At 35.2% G+C, this 19581-nt stretch overlaps 1 long non-coding RNA gene across 1 annotated transcript in view; it reads left to right on the top strand.

Annotated features, from left to right (window-relative positions):
• LOC145683241 (uncharacterized) overlaps positions 1-15726 on the top strand; it is a 148848-nt gene extending 133122 nt beyond the window's left edge. The window contains exon 3 of the long non-coding RNA XR_014130978.1: positions 15075-15726. This is a non-coding gene — a long non-coding RNA (uncharacterized LOC145683241). The remainder of the gene's footprint in view (positions 1-15074) is intronic.
• The last annotated feature ends 3855 nt before the right edge of the window (positions 15727-19581 follow it).

Genomic DNA, 19581 nt, shown 5'->3' with positions numbered 1-19581 from the left:
ATTGAAGTTGGTCAATGGTTTTAGTTTTTTGACTTCTTTGGTTTACCTCCCCCTGCTTTTCTTCCATAGCCATATTGTGTCTTTTTTGTTCTTCTAGTTCTTGTTTATTCTTCTTAGCATCCAGTACAGTTTTAGTAATCGCTGCCGCACCACCTGCTAATGAGCCAACTGCTCCTAAAGCTGCTAGAATGGCTGGAATTGTAAAGTTAAAACCGCCCATATGCTCTTTCTTAATCTTTTTAATTTGTGCAGTTTTTAAAGTTAAATTCATTCCTTTACCTTCTTTAATTTTCTTTGCTTTATCGTTAAGTTGTTTCTTTGTTAATACATGATCGATATTTAAATCCTTTAGCTCGTTATAAGGAACACTAAACATACAACCTTTAATAGAACACATCTTCCTATTTATTTAAGAGAAAATCTTAGTTTGTAAAAGTACAGTTGTTGTTGCTCCACCAAAATCAATTAAGGAATCATTCTCATCTGTTATCCTTATCTCAAAATTGTCAACCTTGTCTTTAGATATAGGGAAAAATAATGGATAAGTAGGCTCGTAAATAATACTATGTTTGAACTCAGCATCTGTTTTGAATGATGCTATAATCCCTGTTTCTCTATGTGTGTATTCTGTATCTTTAACAAACATGCCATCTGCTATATTACAGTGAACATTTATAGTATCAAACGGATGAAACTTTGGCAACTTACTTCCAATATGTGTTTTGTTCTTTTCTAAAGATTCAAAATACCTAAATCCAAGAACAGTACTTAAATTTCCCATTCTGATATCAATATCACCTGCTTCTATTTTTACTCTATTTGTTACATGATCCTCTTTTAACGTTATGTTTATGGAGCGAGATTTTAAATAATCATTAAGACTGTTTAAGCTGTATTGTCCATTTGGTATAATAACATTTTCATCTCCATAGTCAAACCACGCATTATGTGTAAGGTTTGGAGTTAAGTATGTACTGTAAAACCCAACTAATCCTATACTTAAATAGTTGCTACTGTTGTCTAATTCGTAATGGAGTTTCTTCTTTAACACAGAAGTATCACTCGTTAACTTGAATACCTTAGCCATTTATTATATAATAAATGAATGAGTTTGATTTACCTAGAGATATTCCAAGAGAGAAAGTAATCAAGTTAATAGAAGATGTCATTCAAAAGTTAGAATACAGTTTAAACTAGAAAAAGAAAAAACTACGAATTGTTAGATATGCATACTACACTTTGATCACGTTATCGGTTATACTTTCTGCAACAACTGGGTTTATTAATATTTTTATACCTGTAACAATTTACTCGATATTAACAACGTCTCTTGCAACTGGAAGTGCTATAATAACAGGTTTGTCTTCTAAGTTGAACATCAGCAAAAGAAAAGATGAATATAAAACCATTGTCACTTGTATTAACTCATTTAAAGAACAGTTAGAGATGATAATAACAATAAATGGTGAAATGGACAACGAATATATAAAAGATACGTTGCTTAAGATCAGAGAACAACTTAAAGATATAAGATCATAAAGAGTAGATTTGAAAACCTGGAAACTACAAATGGCGTCCGTAATCCGGACACCCTGCCAAATGAACAATCTCACACAACCTTCATTAACGAACCAGGGGCTGTACTCTCTAATCATGAAGTCAAAAAAGAAAGAGGATGAGCGGTTTCAAGATTGGATAGGTATCTGATTGGGTTGAAACGTTTACAAGACTTTCAGGCCCTTCACATGTGAATGGTCAAGGATTAGAGTTCTTTAACAAATCAAAAGACACAAACAAGCTTGGGAGCTCCGATCGGTGCTACCAAAAATATACACGTTGAAGACCTGGAAACCAAGGGGGGTGTCCAGAATACGTTCCCCCTTCCAAACGAACAACCTCACACAACCTTCATCAACGAACCGGGTCTGTACTAGTACTATAACCAGAAAATTAATCATCGGAATTCCGAGGGTTTTAAACAAGCATCATATGAGGTCAAATTAGCAGGTAATCAATAACACCATATCAGGCACATACGTTTACAAGAAGGCAGTCCAGACTCATTGATGAAGATTGTATCTGAATGTGCTTTGGTAAGGGCGGTGAATTGCCTCCCTTAACTTCTGAAAAATTTTTCTTATCTTCTTCATCTACATGATCTTGGATGGCGTTTCTAGGTTGTGAATAGTCTAAGGCAAATAAGATCATAAAAGGTGATGATTTTCTCTATAATAAATGAGTAAGAAAACTATTAATTGGGATGTAAAAGAGATGATAAAAGAGACAACAGCTAAGAAAAGAAATGGAGAGCTTATACCTGATGATATTCGATGCCTTATCGTGGGTTCATCTGGGTGTGGTAAGACGTTTTTGCTATTTAATTTTCTATTACAGCCAGGTTGGTTAAACAATAATTACTTCTACATATATTCTAAAAGCATGAATCAGCCAAAGTATGAGCAGTTAAAAGATCGATTTGAGAAGGCAGAACTAAAGTTTAATAAGCATATAGCAACGTTCTTAAGCGGTAATGATTCTATTGTACCTATTGATGAATGTGAAAAATATTCTGTCGTTGTGTTTGATGATTACATTTTAGAGAATCAAGATACTATTAGAAATTACTTTACAAGAGGTATGCATAGACATTTAGATTGTTTCTATCTTGCAAAAATATATTCGAAAGTACCTAAACAGCTTATAAGAGATAACGTTAACTTCCTATGCATATTCAGACAAGATGACACTAATCTTAAACATGTGTATAATGAGCTTGTTGGAGGAGATATGTCTTATGATAAATTTAAAGAGGTATGTTCAAAATGTTGGCAAGAAGATTATGGTTTTATAGTAATTGATATGACAAGGAAGGTAAACAATGGTAAGTATAGGAACAAGATAAAACACTTCTTAAACGTTTGATGTTTTTTCACGTTTTACGTTTTAACGTTTTACGTTTATTGACGTTTTTTAACGTTTATTGACGTTTATTGACGTTTGTTCGTTTTCTATACAATAAATGGATGAGAAAGAAATTGATAAGAATATCAAGTTAAAGGAGTTCTTCATAAAGGGCTTCAAATCTTGGAAGAAAGAAAGAGCAGGTATATACGATAAATTTAAAACACAAAAGCAACCTGTAATTGATGCTATTCAAAACTTGGGAAGTGAGATCAAAGAGGTAGCAAAACAAAATAAAAATCTAATAACTGAACTTGTTCCAGTTGCACATAAGTCGGCTTCAATTGATCCTAGTCTACTAGAAACACCTAAAAAGATAACTTATGATAGTTCTCCAAGTAGTAGCGATACGCCTATAACCGGAGAAATAAAGCAAATGAGAAAACAAATTAAATACAAAGTGGAAGGAGTAGAACCTTTAACAACAGCACAATCATTTGGTAAGATTGCAACGAAATATTATAGTAAAAGAAATGATAGTGTGTTTGGAATAAGAACTGTAGAAGAAGATGGGAAAATAATAAATAAGGTAGGATATTCTGAAGTTAAAGTGAATGGTGATGATTTGATAATTAATGGTAAAACTTATAAAGGAACAGTAGGCCTATGGGAATTGTTAACGATAAATACAAATACAACCATTGAAGATTATGACGATGACGATTTTGAACAGTACAAGGACATAATAATAGAATCAGATGCTGCCTTCCAAAAATATAATCGAGATAAAAAAGTAGCATCTAGTAGAGGTTCTAAGTACATTAATATTATCAAGCCTATTTGGGAAAATTATATTAAACCATCTTTACCTCCAACACCACCAAGAAAGAAAACACCAAAGTCTGGGGAAGGAATTAAACAATATACCGAGATACCTAAAAAATATGTATGGATGGATGACGTGAGAAAGCTTATAGATAGGCTAATTGTTATAGATGGAGAAGAAAAGGCTGGAAATGATAACTTTTATAATGAGAAAGTAGGTATAGTGAGTATGATTAATAACAAGCTTTCACAATTTATTCCTAATGATCCAAAAGGTATAGGTTATTTGATAAAGATATTGAATACATTACCACCACGATTCTGGAATGATGAGAAGCTTGGGAAAGGACTAATGAATAAGATTTTAAACATGAAAGGGATACCAGAGTTACATATACCAGGCTTCAGATTTTGCGGGCCTTTTACGAAGCTTCAAGAAAGGTTAGAAAGAGGTGATGAAGGTATTAACCCATTAGATGAGGCTTGTAAAGAGCACGACATATACTACAGAGACAACAAAGATACAGAGTTAAGACATATTGCAGATAAGGAACTAGAAACTAAAGCGTGGAAAAGAGCATTTAGTAGTGATGCGCCAATTGGTGAACGATTAGCTGCTTTTGGGGTTGGTACTGCTATTAATGCTAAGGTTAAGTTAGGATGGGTGTTATAAGTGTATGATTCTTTTATGGGTATGTCCCATAAAAGCGTTGTTTCAAGATTTTCTTTATAATAAATGGATAGTGTTGAGAGTTACGAGTTACAGAGTTTTAAAGCTAACACAAGAACATTTAATAATTTGAATGAAGCTAACAAAGATATTGAGTTTGATTTCGATGTGAGGGGATGGCTTCATACATCCACACAAAGCAGATTGTCATATGACTTTTGAAGTTGTTGGTGCATCAGTTGGAGGAACATTTGGAGCAAATGATACTATAAAACTTGTAGATAACTTCTTCCCATTCTTCTTTTCTCAAATTGCGGTTAGAAAGCATGGTGTTGTTATAGATAAGATTGAACTACCTGAAATAACATCTACAGCTGTCGGAACATTAAAGATTTCCAAGCCAGAAGTTGAATATCTAAAACAAGCAGGATTTGAAACAGATGATAAACTTGGTCTGAGAAAACTTTAGTGTTTTGTATCCATTAAGATTAATTCCAGGCTTTTTAAGTGATTATAAAGAGGTTATGTGGAAAGGTGGATTGAGAATAACATTTACAAAAGCTAACAACAATAACGATGCTTTGTACAAATGGACTGGATCAGGAGTAGCTCCTCATGATGGAAAAATAACAATAAAAAGTATGGAGATAAGAATGCCTATTGTTGAATACGAATCTAATTACGAAAACAAGTTAAAGTTGAGTATTCTTAAAGAGCCTAAAGTCATGTTTTCATTCCATACTTATCAATGTGTTCAAAAGAATGTTGCAGGTTCTTTCTTGGAATTTGATGTTACTACTCAATTTAATTCTAGACAATTTGATATGCCTGATTTCGTAGTTGTAATGTTCCAAACTGATAGAAGTGGCAAACAAACAGCAGATGCAAGTAAGTTTGATCATTGTAAGGTGAAGAATATCTATCTTAAGAATGGAAGGAATGAGGTATTTCCAAAAGAATCAAGAAACTTAGATATCGCTAACAAGGATTATTTTAAGATGTACGAAGACTATACTGCATTTAAGAGAATAACATGTGGTAACACTGAAATGTACTATGACCCTAAAGAGTTTATAGATAACAGACCAATGTATGTGATTAATTGTAGTAAGAGGAAGAAGGTATCGGTAAATGAGAGAACATAAAGATTGTTGTAGACTTTGCAGAAGCTGTGGCTGCTAATACTATATGTTATGCGATTTTAATTGGACAAAAGAACTTTACATATGATCCCAAGAATGAGAAAGTAGTAGAAGAGTTTTAGATAGTTAAATGTGTGTTTGTAATGTTTATGGAAGTTTTCCATAAACGAGATTAAACTCCCTGTTTCTGGGATCTCCCAATCTTGAAACGGTTCTGCTTTAGGCTTTTTTGATCTTAGTAAGAAATGAGTGGAGACCGGGTTCGTCAATGAAAACAGTTTGAAGATGCAAGGGTATCTTTTTGATACCCTTTAAACTAGAATACTGTCCTTGATATTTTTCTCTTACATGGTCTCCTATGGCTTTTTGGAGCTTAAGAATGAGTAGAGACCAGGCTCGCTGATGAAGACGGTTTGAGGATGACTAACTGATAAAGGGCCAGTGATGCTGGCCCTTAGATCCTTGAATTGTTTTTGATATTTTTCTTTGACGTTGTTCTGGATTGCGTCTCTCGTCTTCTCATACTCTAAAATTTTTGCAACGTCCTTACCCTTGAACCATATTGCTCCATTATCATCGATCACAATTGAAGAGTGTTGATTGATTTTCTATATAAAAAATACGATGGCGAGTCATATTATACTTTTAAACAAGCTTGGAAGTCTTGAACAAAAACAGGTGATTGGATTAAGAGAATTAGAATTAAATACAGAATATAAGATTGTGAAAATGGAAAAGATTAAAACTAAGTTTGGAAAGAGCATTTTAGTTGAATGTGAAGAGTTTAAGGTCTTTCTTCCGCCTAGATTTACAAAACACATAACAGATAAAATGATAGATGAGATCGTTAAAGATGGAATAAAAATCAAATACACTGGTTTAAAAGATAACTATCCAACTGTTGAGTTCTGTATCCAAATCAAAAAAAAATGAACAAAAATGAACAAAAATATGTTGTCAGAAGTAAAAAATAGAGCGATTAAAATGGATCCCCAAAAGAAGTTCATTCTTACTAATAATTTCTATGTAATTGTGAAAAATGTGCAAACCGAAGTTCAAGTAGTTTTTGATATTAACGGCTGTCTATTCAGCTTGAATTATGATCAGTGGACAGAGTTTAAGAAGTAATTGTTTCCTATTGAGAACGAGGTTAGCAGAAGATTCCATTATCAGTATCCGAACTTGTAATTTTAAGTATGTTCTAAGTGTTTTATGGTTATAAAGCCATAAAACTGAGATCTTTAAACATACACAATGCATAAGGAAAAGCAGTACTTTTGAATGTCAATCGAATTTTAAATATCCATACATAAATAAGAGATTTATTTGAGTTTTTAAATTATATCCTTAAAGTTATGCAACCTACAATACATTAAAAAATTAAGTTTATTTCTCTATTGATTGACGTTTGAATTTTGAAAATCGGTTAATATTTGACGATGTTATAGCCAATTCAATTTTTCGGGAATTTTTTACGGGTCTATTTTTGAGTTTTCGGGAAAATGTTATTCTTTAAAAAAGTCTTAGAATTTTATGTGGATTATGCTAGTATTTTTTATTTTTCAAATTTATGAATTTTATTTTTTTGCAGTGTTGCAAACTTAGGACCAAATTTGTAATTAGACTTAGTGATTTTTTAATTTTATAGGTTGGCAACACTTATGGGTCAGCCAAACACTAATTGGCAAAAATTAAATATCAACCCTCTATCTCTTATAGGAACCAAGATATCCACAATTTTCTTATTTTTCGTTTTAAATTTGCTGGGCAGGTGAACATATTCAAGCAATTACTCACCTACTCAATAGATGGCGTTACATATCATTTAGTTTATCACTTTGCTAATAGATGGCGTTGCTTGTAGAAGTATTTGTTCATATATAAGGCCCGATTTTCCCTTTAATTTCCTTGAGTACGTGTTAGCCGAGCGTGCTCGCTCATGGTCTGGCCAGCTATGAGTAGTTATCGGCGTGGTCGTCGCAGGTTCGAGTCGCCTCCAAGCCAGAAGAAGGATTTTCACTCTCTCATCTATAAGTCAAGCAAATCAGATTGAGTTGACGTGAATGGAGACTAGCGCTAGTCGGGAACAGAAAACGGAGGCACAACAAAAGCAGCAGCAGAAAGAGAAACGGAGGCACAACAGAAGCAGCAGCAGAAAGAGAAACAAACAGAAAAAGGAGCCTGAGAGGCAGCCAAAAGCAAACCAAACAAACAAATAAGAGAAAGGCGTAAGTCCTCTCAGGTCCACCTGTGCACAGGTTTTGCTGCTTTTTACTTTGAAAATTTATTTATGTTATAGAGTTTTTATGATTTTAAATGTCATAAAAGCATATTCAATCTCACTTTAACATTGTAGTTATGGGAATACTTTGCACCGTGTAACTTTGTATAATTAGTTGGTTCCTTCTGCGTTAAAGTGTAATGGTTAGTGGCGGGTTCATAATGTTTTGTTAGTTAGGGGGTGGAAGGAGAAAGTGTGCTCGTAGTAACCATATCATACTACTTTAAACTCCTTGAGTAAGATAATTTTGTAATTTTTTTGTCATCCATTTCCCTCATTATCATAAAACGGTCATTCCTAACAAATTATTTTATTCTGTTATTTGCAGTTCTCCACACTGATATATTTGTAACAAAATTGGGGTTTGGTGCAACGTCTTTCGAATTCTCAACCAAACCAACGACCGAGTTTTTTTGGGTTGTCTACTATTGCAGGACAAGGAGAATTGCAGTTGGTAATGCACTTTTGGAGTCGTGTATACAATTGGAACCAAAAATACTATGGAACCGGGGACCAGTTACACACGCTTTCACAGTAAACTTTCAGAGATAAATCAATTTAAACTGCAATTCCGGAATATTCAATCGTTTTCTAAATATTTGAAAAAAAAACGTTTCATAAATATCGAGAAAATATTTTATTTTTCCCTTTATAATAATTTATAAATGAGGGTCGTAAAAGTAGAACAATTTAACACTGAGAATCTACTGCAATAATCCCGCCCTCGTAGCAATATGAGTCAATCTTTTCGTGTAAAGCTGAGCAAATCCTCATACTTGCTCGTTGAGCCGATGTAACTGCGTGATCAGCTCAAAAGTGAGTCGCTGCACTCTATTTCTTTCTGCCTCCTCAAGAAGGTAATAAAAACTTTCCAGTTACGATAAAAGTGTGGCTACATTGTATGAATCGAGGTATTCGAAGGGCTATTCTGTGCCGGTAGTCAAACGTAGAAAGCATAAGACCAGGGTAAGATCAAGCATCGTAACTTACGTTATGTTGTCAAATCGCTTGCAGAGACCATATTAAAATAACTAAAATTTTTATTGTGACTTTAAAAAACATATTTCTCTTCACATTAATTGAAAACGCACGTGACTTTGTGACTACATTATTTTTTCATGAAACGATAACAGATTTAGCGGTACTTCTTGTCACTTGAAGCTGTTTCATGTAGAGTTTTGAAACGTAAAGATTTGCTATGCATTGTAACACACAAATATGTTTCAGATGTACTGTCTTCATCTCCATCACTTTGTCCATAATTTGTAGAAACTTAAAGTTCTACTTTCACTGTATCAATATTAGTCTACTTCTAGTATCTGCAAATTAATTTTAAAAAATGTTCTCTCACATTCAGAATTGTAGTTAGGTATGGAGAGAATGTAAGAGAATATTACTTCCTAGTTTCTGAAATTTGTACGAAAATAACATTCCTTATAAACGAATCTATATTTTCATTCGCCTAATATGAACACCTTTAACTTCTCAGATGACAATATTTCTCTTATGAAAAAAAAAATCATATGTTTCATCCATGTTGAGATTCTCAGTTTTTAATAGGAATTATTTTTAAGTCACTAAAGGAAGATAAAAATGCTTCAGGGTTACTTACAAAGCAGGGCATCAATATTGCTCTTTCAAAGCCGGACGGCCTGATTCAAAACCAGACGTAGCAACTCCAGCATTAACATTTGAACAAATTACAGTGGATCCCGATTCCACCTTAAACTGTTGGTCAACGTCTCGTGTAGCTTCGGTACTGAAACGTACACTTCAGTTACTAAACAAACAAAAATACTCAAGAGATGAAGCTTTTGCCAAAGAAAAATAATTAACTACAGGAAAATCAGCGGAACACTGAGTTGAGTTGCTTTTGAATTTAACGTCCGTTTCAGCAGCGAGACTGTATGAGACGGGACATAGTGATTAACGTGGAATCCAAACCACATAAGCTCCCGCCGGGAATCGAACGCGGGTCTCGCACGCCAAAGGCACGTACGCTAACAGCTTAGCCACGGAGGCAGTGGGACACTAACTAGATGAGAATCACTGAAATTAAAATTATGTGGCATCACTGATACTTCCAAAAATAATTCATCTTTATCCGAAATATGATTTCCACGTATTAGCTTGGTATTGGAGATGAAATTTGGAACACCATAACCCTCATTATCTTTGTCATTAACTGGTCTCTGAAATTCTTCACCTTCATTGCCATCTATAAATTGTACCACATCTTTACTCTTATGCTGAAAGCTTATAAGCCTGAACCTCACACTTTTCTTGAAAGGCCATTTCAACAGAAAATCATATTCTCCTGGGCAAATCACAATAAAAACACCTACTTTGTTCTCGTATCTCGCGTCACCACATTCACATCCGTTTAAATATAACTCTATTTTTAACTTATACCCATACGGAGAATCATAGAAATTATCACTAAAAATTGGTTCATTAAATTTATAAGTCTTTAACTTCTCAGAAACGTTTGTAATTCTCCAAAGAAACTTCCCATTTGTTAAATATTTTGTTTCCCGTACCTGTTCTTTCAGTAATTTTAATTTTGATTCCAAATTTTCTATTGCAATTTCTCTCTCATGAAGTTTTCCCTCTAAACTCTGTATTTTAATTTCTTTCAAATCAAGCCTACTTTCTAACTCTTGTGCTTTAGCTTGTTTCACAAGAAGTTTAGTTTCTAAATTTTCAATTTTCATAGCTTGATTTTCTACTTTTGTTGAAAGATCTTTCACATCTTTAGTTAGTTCTGCAATTTCATTCCGCACATATTCGCGTAATGCTGTAGGAAACTCTTCAGACTTGCAAATAACACTACCACAATTCTTCAGTCGATTCTGGTCTTCAATTACTTTTGAAGCACTTGCACCAGAACACTTATAGTCAAACGGAAGTTTTAGACAGTTCGATATATGTTGATTTAATTCATTAGCGTGTATCTGTTTGCGACAATATTTACAATCCACCAATCTTTTAGGACATTCTTGTAACACGTGATGTTGAAGAGCTTTCCGCGGTATTTCCTTTCCACACTTGTTATCACAATAAATCGGAACGAAATCACAACTCTCAAGATGGCGTAGAAGAGTATCTGCTCTCAACTTCCAGCAACAGTATTTGCACTTAATCCATCTTTTCTCGCACAATTTGTCCAAGTGGCTGGCCAAATAAAAGTACTGAACCATTTCATCGCATTGCTCACAAGGAACTAAAGAAAAGTCGCAACTATTGACGTGTGAAAGTAATTCCTCACGAGACATTTTCTTTCCACAATAACTACATTTTGTTTCAAATTTGGAGTTCTTTTTTTCATAGTCGAGCATCTTGTAAATATTAACGTTCAGAGGATATCTTTTGCACTGAACAAAGTCTGTTTCACACTTTTTTAGATGATTAGTCTCTTCTTTGTTCCTAACAAGTTCTTGAGTACGCAATCTTTGGTCACACTTCTCCAACAATGCTGGTTCATATTTTGATGCACTATCCCTAAGTTGAGGAACCTGCCACGAACAGTCATGACTTTCACAGCAATCTTTAATGTACAATTTTTTGCAACGGTGACAATGTTCGTATGTCGCCATTGTTATTAAAAAATAGTTGTTTTTTTTTTCGAAAATGTATATGAAGTAGAAGTGTCCGTATTGTTACACTATAATTTAAAAAGGTATTCAAATTCAGTAAGAATTAACTCTACCAATTCCACTGTTCTTCCTCGATTTATGCTATTATGTTACTTGTTATGTTATATTATTGCTAAATGATGATAAAAAGATTTTGCGTTCAAGTGTTCGATGATCCTCTTTTCCAATATCAGAAGATAAGAGTTCTTTTTTTCTCTTGTAAAGAATAGTTGGTTTTCCATGTTATAATAAATAAAACAGGGTTGCTGCCCAACATTCTGACATTTCACTAGTTCGCAAATAGAATAACTTCAAAATATTTTTGAAAGTAGATCAGTCAATCTGATGTATTGTTTCTATTCATTTCATTGGATTATGCTACTGCCTGATTTAAAAAAAAAGCAAAACTACGTTATTATGACAAATTGATCATTATATTTTGAGTTTCATTACATCAAATTCAGTAACGTACGCAGCATTTTATCAAGGGGGGTTGAAACAATCTCATATCCTTGTGTAATAATCATGACTTTTAGACATGTCATGTAGTCTAAAAATTATTGAACATTTTTCACACGAGATAGCATTAGTGTCCCAAATCTCAGGCTATATCAATCGCAGCGGTTCAGTCCTAATATCATTCGACATCAGACTTTTAAAATTAGTAGCTGGGCAGAAAATGGTGGAATTTCTATAATCATACCTAAAGCATTGTGCAGTGAAGAGAAGTAAACATTCCACAAAACTGCGCTACATTTTACAATTTTGTTTCGATAGAGGTGAAAATGCTATGGAGGACCGCAAAGAAAATTGTGCTGATTATGGGGAAGAGTTTATCAAAAGATGGTTCAGTATCTTTAGTTTAGGAAATTTTGATGTCCAAGATCATCCTCGAAGTGGGTGACCAATCACTGAAAATATGGATGATACTCTGGCCAATATCAGACAAGACCGGTATGTATGTAATCGTGAGAACGTCAGTGATCTAACGTAACCATCACTCAACAATGTTAAGCCATTAGGAGAAAGTTGGCTACAAATATAAGCTCGACGTTTTTATGCCACTTAGTCTGACTCAGAAATATTTACTCGATTGAATGTCTGTCATCGAATCTCTACTAATACTTAATGTCATCGAGTAATTTCAGAAAAGGTTGATAGCAAATGATGAGAAGTGGATTACCTGCAACAACAATGTACGAGAAAGGTCGTGGTCAAAGTGGGGAGAGAGAGATTCGACAATCTGTGACAAAGCCCACATTCACGCCCAGGAAGGTTATCTTGTGCTTTTGATGAGATTAGAAGGACACCGTGCATCACTAGCTGGTGGAACCGGACCAAACGATAAGCATGTACTTGACAAGTAACTCAGACTTGTATTGTACCCGACTAGTGCACCTAACAAGTCAAAATAAACAGACGTTACTGGTCAACAGACAGGGTATATCGTGATAAAAACGCTAAACCGCGTACATTTTTAAAAATCCGTCAGAACACGAGAGAACTTGGCTGGGAGATTTTAATGTGTCCACGCATAATTCGGACCTGGTATGGTCATTAGTTTGGGTTTCTGGAGAACTTTCTAAATGGCATTAAGTTCATTTCAAACAGGTGTGTGAAAATCTCTTGTCAGAATAATTTGTCTTGTGTAAATAATCTTGTCAAAAATCACACACACACACACACATATATATATATATATATATATATATATATATATATATATATATATATGAATTGATTTTCATGATGGTGGAAAAATGTCACCGAAGAATATGGTGCATATTTGCTCTCATAATATTATTTTGAAATGACAATATGACAATAAAAGTATTCTAAATTTGTCCTCCAAAAGTTTAGTATTTTTTAGAGAACATGACACGTCTTAATATTATAATAAATGTTTATTTTTCTATAGTACAAGCTTCATTTAGTAAGTAACCGTAAAAGTTGTATAAAAATATACAAAAACTTTGACAAAATTTGTGCTTCTTTGTTATTTTTTGGTCGTCTTAGACCTATTACAGAAGACCTGGCATGATTGTCTCACGAAAGGGGTGCAAGGAAACAGTGAAACAAGATGGAGGAGCTCTTGCAGGTTTGTACAACGCGGGGCAGCGATGTTCATTAGATTTCTGATAGTTGGAGGGTTGAAACCAATCAAAACTCAGCATCGGATAACAGTGCAATATGTTGGGAGTTGTTTGAGTTGAATATAAGTGTAATATGCCCGTTTTCCCGTATCAACTCATCAACTCTCGGAATGCTGTTCTCCGTAACTGCACAGATGGAGCGTCCTGGGCGTGGTGAATCTTGAACACTTGTTTCACTTTGTTTGAAATTATCTGCTCATTCATACACTTGTGTTCGACTCAAACAAGTTGTACCATATTACACTTCCATTCGGCGGTGACTTTCGATTTATTTCAACCCTTGAGCTAACACACACTCCGCTGCTCCACGTTGCTGCAAGTCTGCAAGGTTTCCGTCATTTTGTTTGCGAGGCAAGCGTGCCAGGCCCATCTGATAATAGTTCTAGAACACCACCGGAATATAGCAAGGAAGCACAAACTTTGTCGAAGTTTTAATTTTTTTTATTTATTGAATGGACCTTGTGCATTCTCCCAGGGGACAAGGCATATATTGAAACACCGATCTCCTCATCTTGTATACGTACGGCACTGATCAAATAAATATATATGATTCCGTGTTGTATTTTTCATTTGACAGTACTCTTGAAAACAAAATAACATACACAAAGGATGAAGATATGAAATGACGCTTCATCTGTCACGGGAAGAGAAGCCTTTAAGGGCAGGTCATAGAGTAAAAAAATGATAGTTAAAAAGAATGTTCAGGGTCTAAGAAAGTAACAAACATAGAAGGAATCTGTGTTTCTAGCATTTCACTAGACTAATATGCTTTGGTTCTAATAACACATGTTTTAAGGAAGGAATAGGCGAGAAAATCTTTCCTGTGCTTCTTCGTTTGGCAATATTGACAATACAATGTCACATTAAATATATGCAACTAAGGCAAAAGTAAATGTCATCATATATGTAAGTTTTTTGTGCGACAATGTACAAGTCAATCGTACAAACTACAAATCATTACTGGTTGAAGTGAAACATCTGAAAGAATGTCCCCGAGGCACAGTTACCAATATTTCACTTTAGAGGAGAATTTCCATGTTAAGAATAATGCATTAAAACGTTTTCATCGTCTCCCTCAAGGAGTTGAGTTGATTTTGAGTTTAACGTCCCGTTCAGCAGCGAGGCTATGTGAGATGTGGACCTACTGATTAACGTGGAATCCGAATCACATGAGCTCCTGCCGGGAATCGAACCCGGGCCTCCCATGCTAAAGGTGCGTACGCTCTCCTCAAGGAAACCACAAATCTTCTAAAAGGCAGGGAAAAAAACATAATATTTTCATTCTTGACTTACAAACGATACATGCAATACTGAAACCATTAAATCAAATATACATCTCATATTTCATTAACCATACTGTGCATATTTACAGGGCAGCCATGCAGTCCCATCACCCTTGATAAATGCTAATGTAAGTTTTCTCATAACGCCTTTATAAATGCTAATGTAAGATTTTGATTGTTTCAGATTGTGTGAACGATGGCTGATACTTCCGGTATCCGGATCTGCCCGCACCACTTGCTTGGCCATCACGAAGTCCAGACCTGACCATCTGTGATAACGCGATATGAGGGTCCATAAAAGGCATCGTTGAACAAAACCGTTACGACACCACAGCCGATCTGACAGAAGCTGTGAAATAAGCTTTCACTCAAGTTACTCGTGCAATTCTCCGCAAAATGTTGTACAGAACCTGGCGGCGTATTATCCTTTGTCATGAGAATGACGGTAGAGAGACTGATCCTTTGGACACTTAATGTTTCCTATCTCAATGAAACTTCTCGAAGGCATTGTTATTCATATCATTCAGTTCTTTCCGTGTAGTTATTTACGTACGTTTAGTGGTTTATGTTACTTATTTCACTGTTCAACAAATTTTGATCGAAAGTATGTAAATTCTTTGAAATTGCGATTTTTACATTCATTTAAGCATAATATGAAAGGAAATGACAATAGAAGAATTTTCTTAGCTCAGGTTGTGAAAAAAACGCCCTTGAACAACAGTAGCTGTATATATACAAATGTATTAATATTTATAGAACATTTAAGCAAAATCCTTGTAAAAACCTACATTTTGCTACTTTTTTTTTTTTATCTATTTCACTGTGATGTGATAAGCTGGGGAGTTAAGAAGTACCTAACCTACAGCTTTCTATACCCTTGTACTTTCTTTTTCAAAATTGCGCAAATACCAGTTTCACAGCGATACAGAAAATAAAGTAACCGTTGTCAAGTTAAACATTAACAATTCCGTAATAAAAATCAGTATTAACATCAAAACATGAAAAATATGTACAAATACCTTTTTGAGCAAGAACTACACTGCAATGTAGACAAAAGTTTCAAGTGATCCCTTGTACAGGATTATGTTTATTGTATCTTCGCTTGGCTTGCCTTTTGTAAGTTACATCTGGAGCATCCCTTGCAATAGTCCAACAGTAGTCGGCCAATATGTTAGAACTCCACTTTCCCTCATATCTCTTCTCCATGGCTGCAATATCTTGATGGAAACGCTCACCATGTTCGTCACTTACTGTTCCACAATCTTCGGGAAAGAAGTCTAGATGTGAATGAAGAAAGTGGAGTTTCAGAGACATATTGCAACCAAGATTTTCGTAGCACAATAACAACTTTGCTACCAGTTGTTAGTAATTTGTTGCTCGGTGTCTTCCCAAGAACTGTGAACAAACACTCTTCAAGCTTTCCCACGCAGCTCTCTCCTTACCTTGGAGAATTTCGTCGAACTTGTGATCTTTGAATAGCCCTATGGCACCTCCAACTGTTCGTCCCTCCTATTACTAATTCACCATTCCTCATTTAAAGGAATCACCCCGAGAACCGAACTTGTGTCCACAGATTAAAAGCGGCTCATTAACATCTGTGGGCACCCAGGAGGAATAGCATAATTGAATTAAACAGAAAAATCAAATAAAAACGAGCCCCCAAAATCTCTCTCCAATGTACCGGATCCGGTTTAGATGCACCAGATTCAAACAAAACTTCAATACACCAAAACAGCAATCAAATAGGTAGATCCAAAAAACCTTAATGAGGAAGTTAATAATATGAAAGGATTACGCCCAAGGATTAACTTATAATAAATCTTTATTCATACTAATAAATAAAAAAAAATGTCGCATCGTTCATTTCGAAGAAAAGAATCCAGCCCTTTATAGAAGAGAACTATTTAACGCGCATATCTCCCCAAAATTGGCCGAAGGATGCTAAACAAACTATTTCAACGAAAAAATTGGGTAAGTCTAATTTCACCTCCTACGTGAGGTGTCAAACGGGACTTGAACCCCTAGCCTCTCCTCCCACTAAAGGAGTGACGTGGCCCCGAAGCCAGCTAAAAAAAAAAAAACATAAAATTATTCAAAACAAAGCGATGTAAATGAGGATGAGAACTGACAATTCAAACCAATTTAAATATGAGAGTTGAATTGATTTTGAGTTTAACGTCCCTTTCAGCTGCGAGGCTATATGAGACTGGACCTACTGATTAACGTGGAATCCAAACCTCATGAGCTTCCGCCAGTTTTGGTCATGAGAGATTATACTTCAATACATAAATGATAATCAACAATTTCAGATGAATCCGGGTTCGATTCCCGGCGGGAGCTCAAGTGGTTCGGAGTCCACGTTAATCAGTAGGTCCACGTCTCATATAGCCTCGCTGCTGAACGGGACGTTAAACTCAAAATCAACTCAATTTCAGATGATAGTAAAGACTACATTAGATGGAAGGTAAAAGATGGGAGGGAAGAGAAGAAATTTGACTTGTAGGATAGCAACCACTTATCTTAATTACTCTTTGTTTTTCGTGAAGTTGTTCAAAACTCGTAAGATGATTATCCAAAGTTGCTGTTTGACTTCCTGACGTAAATGTAATAAAAACAATGCGGAACTTGACAATTGGATTCCATATCCCTTCAAATTTATCAGGAGCGACGAATAAGGTGGTCGTAGATCAGCTCAATTATGATATCTGGGTACTTGTCTGGGCTTGGTTTTATTTATGGGCTGCTTTTGCGGTGATGAACTCTTGCAGATAACAACTGGCGGTCAGCGTGGGGGCGATCGTAGCCAGCAACAGTAATTGGTGCAACGATGCACTTCACTCTCTACGTTCAGTTTTAATAGGAGGAGACACGGTGGATCAGTGGTAGAGCGTCAACCTGTGGTACGTGGAATTCCTGGCTCGATTCCCGGTCAACTAACTTTGTGGTGGACAATATTGCGTAAATGGGTTTTCTCAGGTACTCACTCTTCCTTCCACATTCTCATTCGACCAATTATTCCATGATCATTCATTTGCCTTAATCATCGTTTTCCTGAGCGTAAAGACCATATTCCTGGGATGTTAAACTGAAAGATTTCGTTTTACAAGGACAATGGCGCTTCAGCCATACAACAAGGATGGCCTGGTGTGTCGCCATGGTTAAAGAAGTATTAGTCTATGGTTTATTATTTCTTCCGGTGCGAGCGGTCGCCGGTTCGATTCCCGGTGGGGGGCACTCGGTCGAGAAAGTGTAAAAAGCTTTTTCAGGCCTGCCACCCTGAATGAGGTTTTCCTGGGTTTTCCTCATTCACACCAGGCAAATGCCGGGGTGGTACCTAAATTATAGATCCCAGGCCGCTTCCATCCTTCCCTTTCCTCAAATAGTATGATCGCCGAGAGACGTTGAAAGAAAACGTTGTCCGTTGCCATAGAAACCGCCGTTTCAAGGGCAACAGGTCCCGTCACGGTTAGCCAATTTGAAAGATAACGTAAACGAAGAAAAGAAAATGTAGTGAACGAAGAAGAAGTGGATGTAGAGGAGTCGCTAAAATTAATTCTCTTTAACGAGGACGATTACGAAACATCACCTACTGATTGAAATCCGGATTATTTTCCAATAAAGTAAATTCCAATAAACTTTCTTGTTATTGTTGATTATTCCATATCGGACTCCCGAAGAAAACTCATCTAAACAACTTATTGACCGTGCCAATAGCGACTACTCTCAATCATGACTCCGTTTTCTTTCATTTAGAAATAGAAAAGAAAGAGAAGAAAGTTGAAGGGTAAAAGAAGGAGGTAGAAAAAGAAGAAAGAAAAGAAATAGGGTATTTTAATAAGAAACAGATTACTGGATAATTCCGGAAATATAGTAAAAAAATCGAGAAAGTCCTTGAAAGATGAATCATTCTAAATGTTATTAACGATTACTCAATTTTGGAATGCTTCGGAATAGACACATGTTCCCTCATACCACCCAGACCTAGCTCCAGGCACCACGACCGTGGGATTGCCCAGACCTAGACCTGGAAACGAGAAAGGTGAAATCATTCTTTGTACTGTTATTCCAACCGGTGATTGATAACCATCCAGCATCTGAACTCTGTTCTCTAGGATCGACCACACATATGAATTAGCCAAGAAAGAAAAAAATCAAACTTATAAACTCAATATAAATTTATGTATCGTATCAATAAGAGTCTCAACTTCCTGGAAGAAAGATGTCGTATTTAGGCTTATCCTGTTATCTCCGTTTCACTCTTAGAGCCGATTTAAACCATTAGTAGCGGTCCTTCATGACCTGGTTATTTACCTTAACACATATATTAAAACATGACACATATATTATAGATGTTAATACAACAAATGATATCACTAAAATTACCTAAATTAAATCTATCATGCATTCACACGCTCACTCACTCAGGACAGTGTATATATGTTTAAAGGAAAATCAACTAGCTACAAGGGTACAAATAGTTTATTACATTCATAGTGAAAAGAAAAGACAAAACAAGTAATTATGAAGAAAATATTTAAAGCACAAGTTCTTGGTTATATATTAATAGAGTACATAGTGTTATATTTTAGTAACTTTTTGTATATTCAATCATATTGAGAAATGGAACGAAAAGAAAAAAAATATAATTACATGTATCATATCTTAGGCATGCTAAAGCAAAATTATGATTT

The sequence above is a fragment of the Thermobia domestica genome, chromosome 4 (assembly GCF_964235325.1).
Source record: "Thermobia domestica chromosome 4, izTheDome1.hap1.1, whole genome shotgun sequence".
Classification (NCBI taxonomy): Eukaryota; Metazoa; Arthropoda; class Insecta; order Zygentoma; family Lepismatidae; genus Thermobia; species Thermobia domestica.
This window is presented reverse-complemented; position numbering and strand designations above follow the sequence as displayed.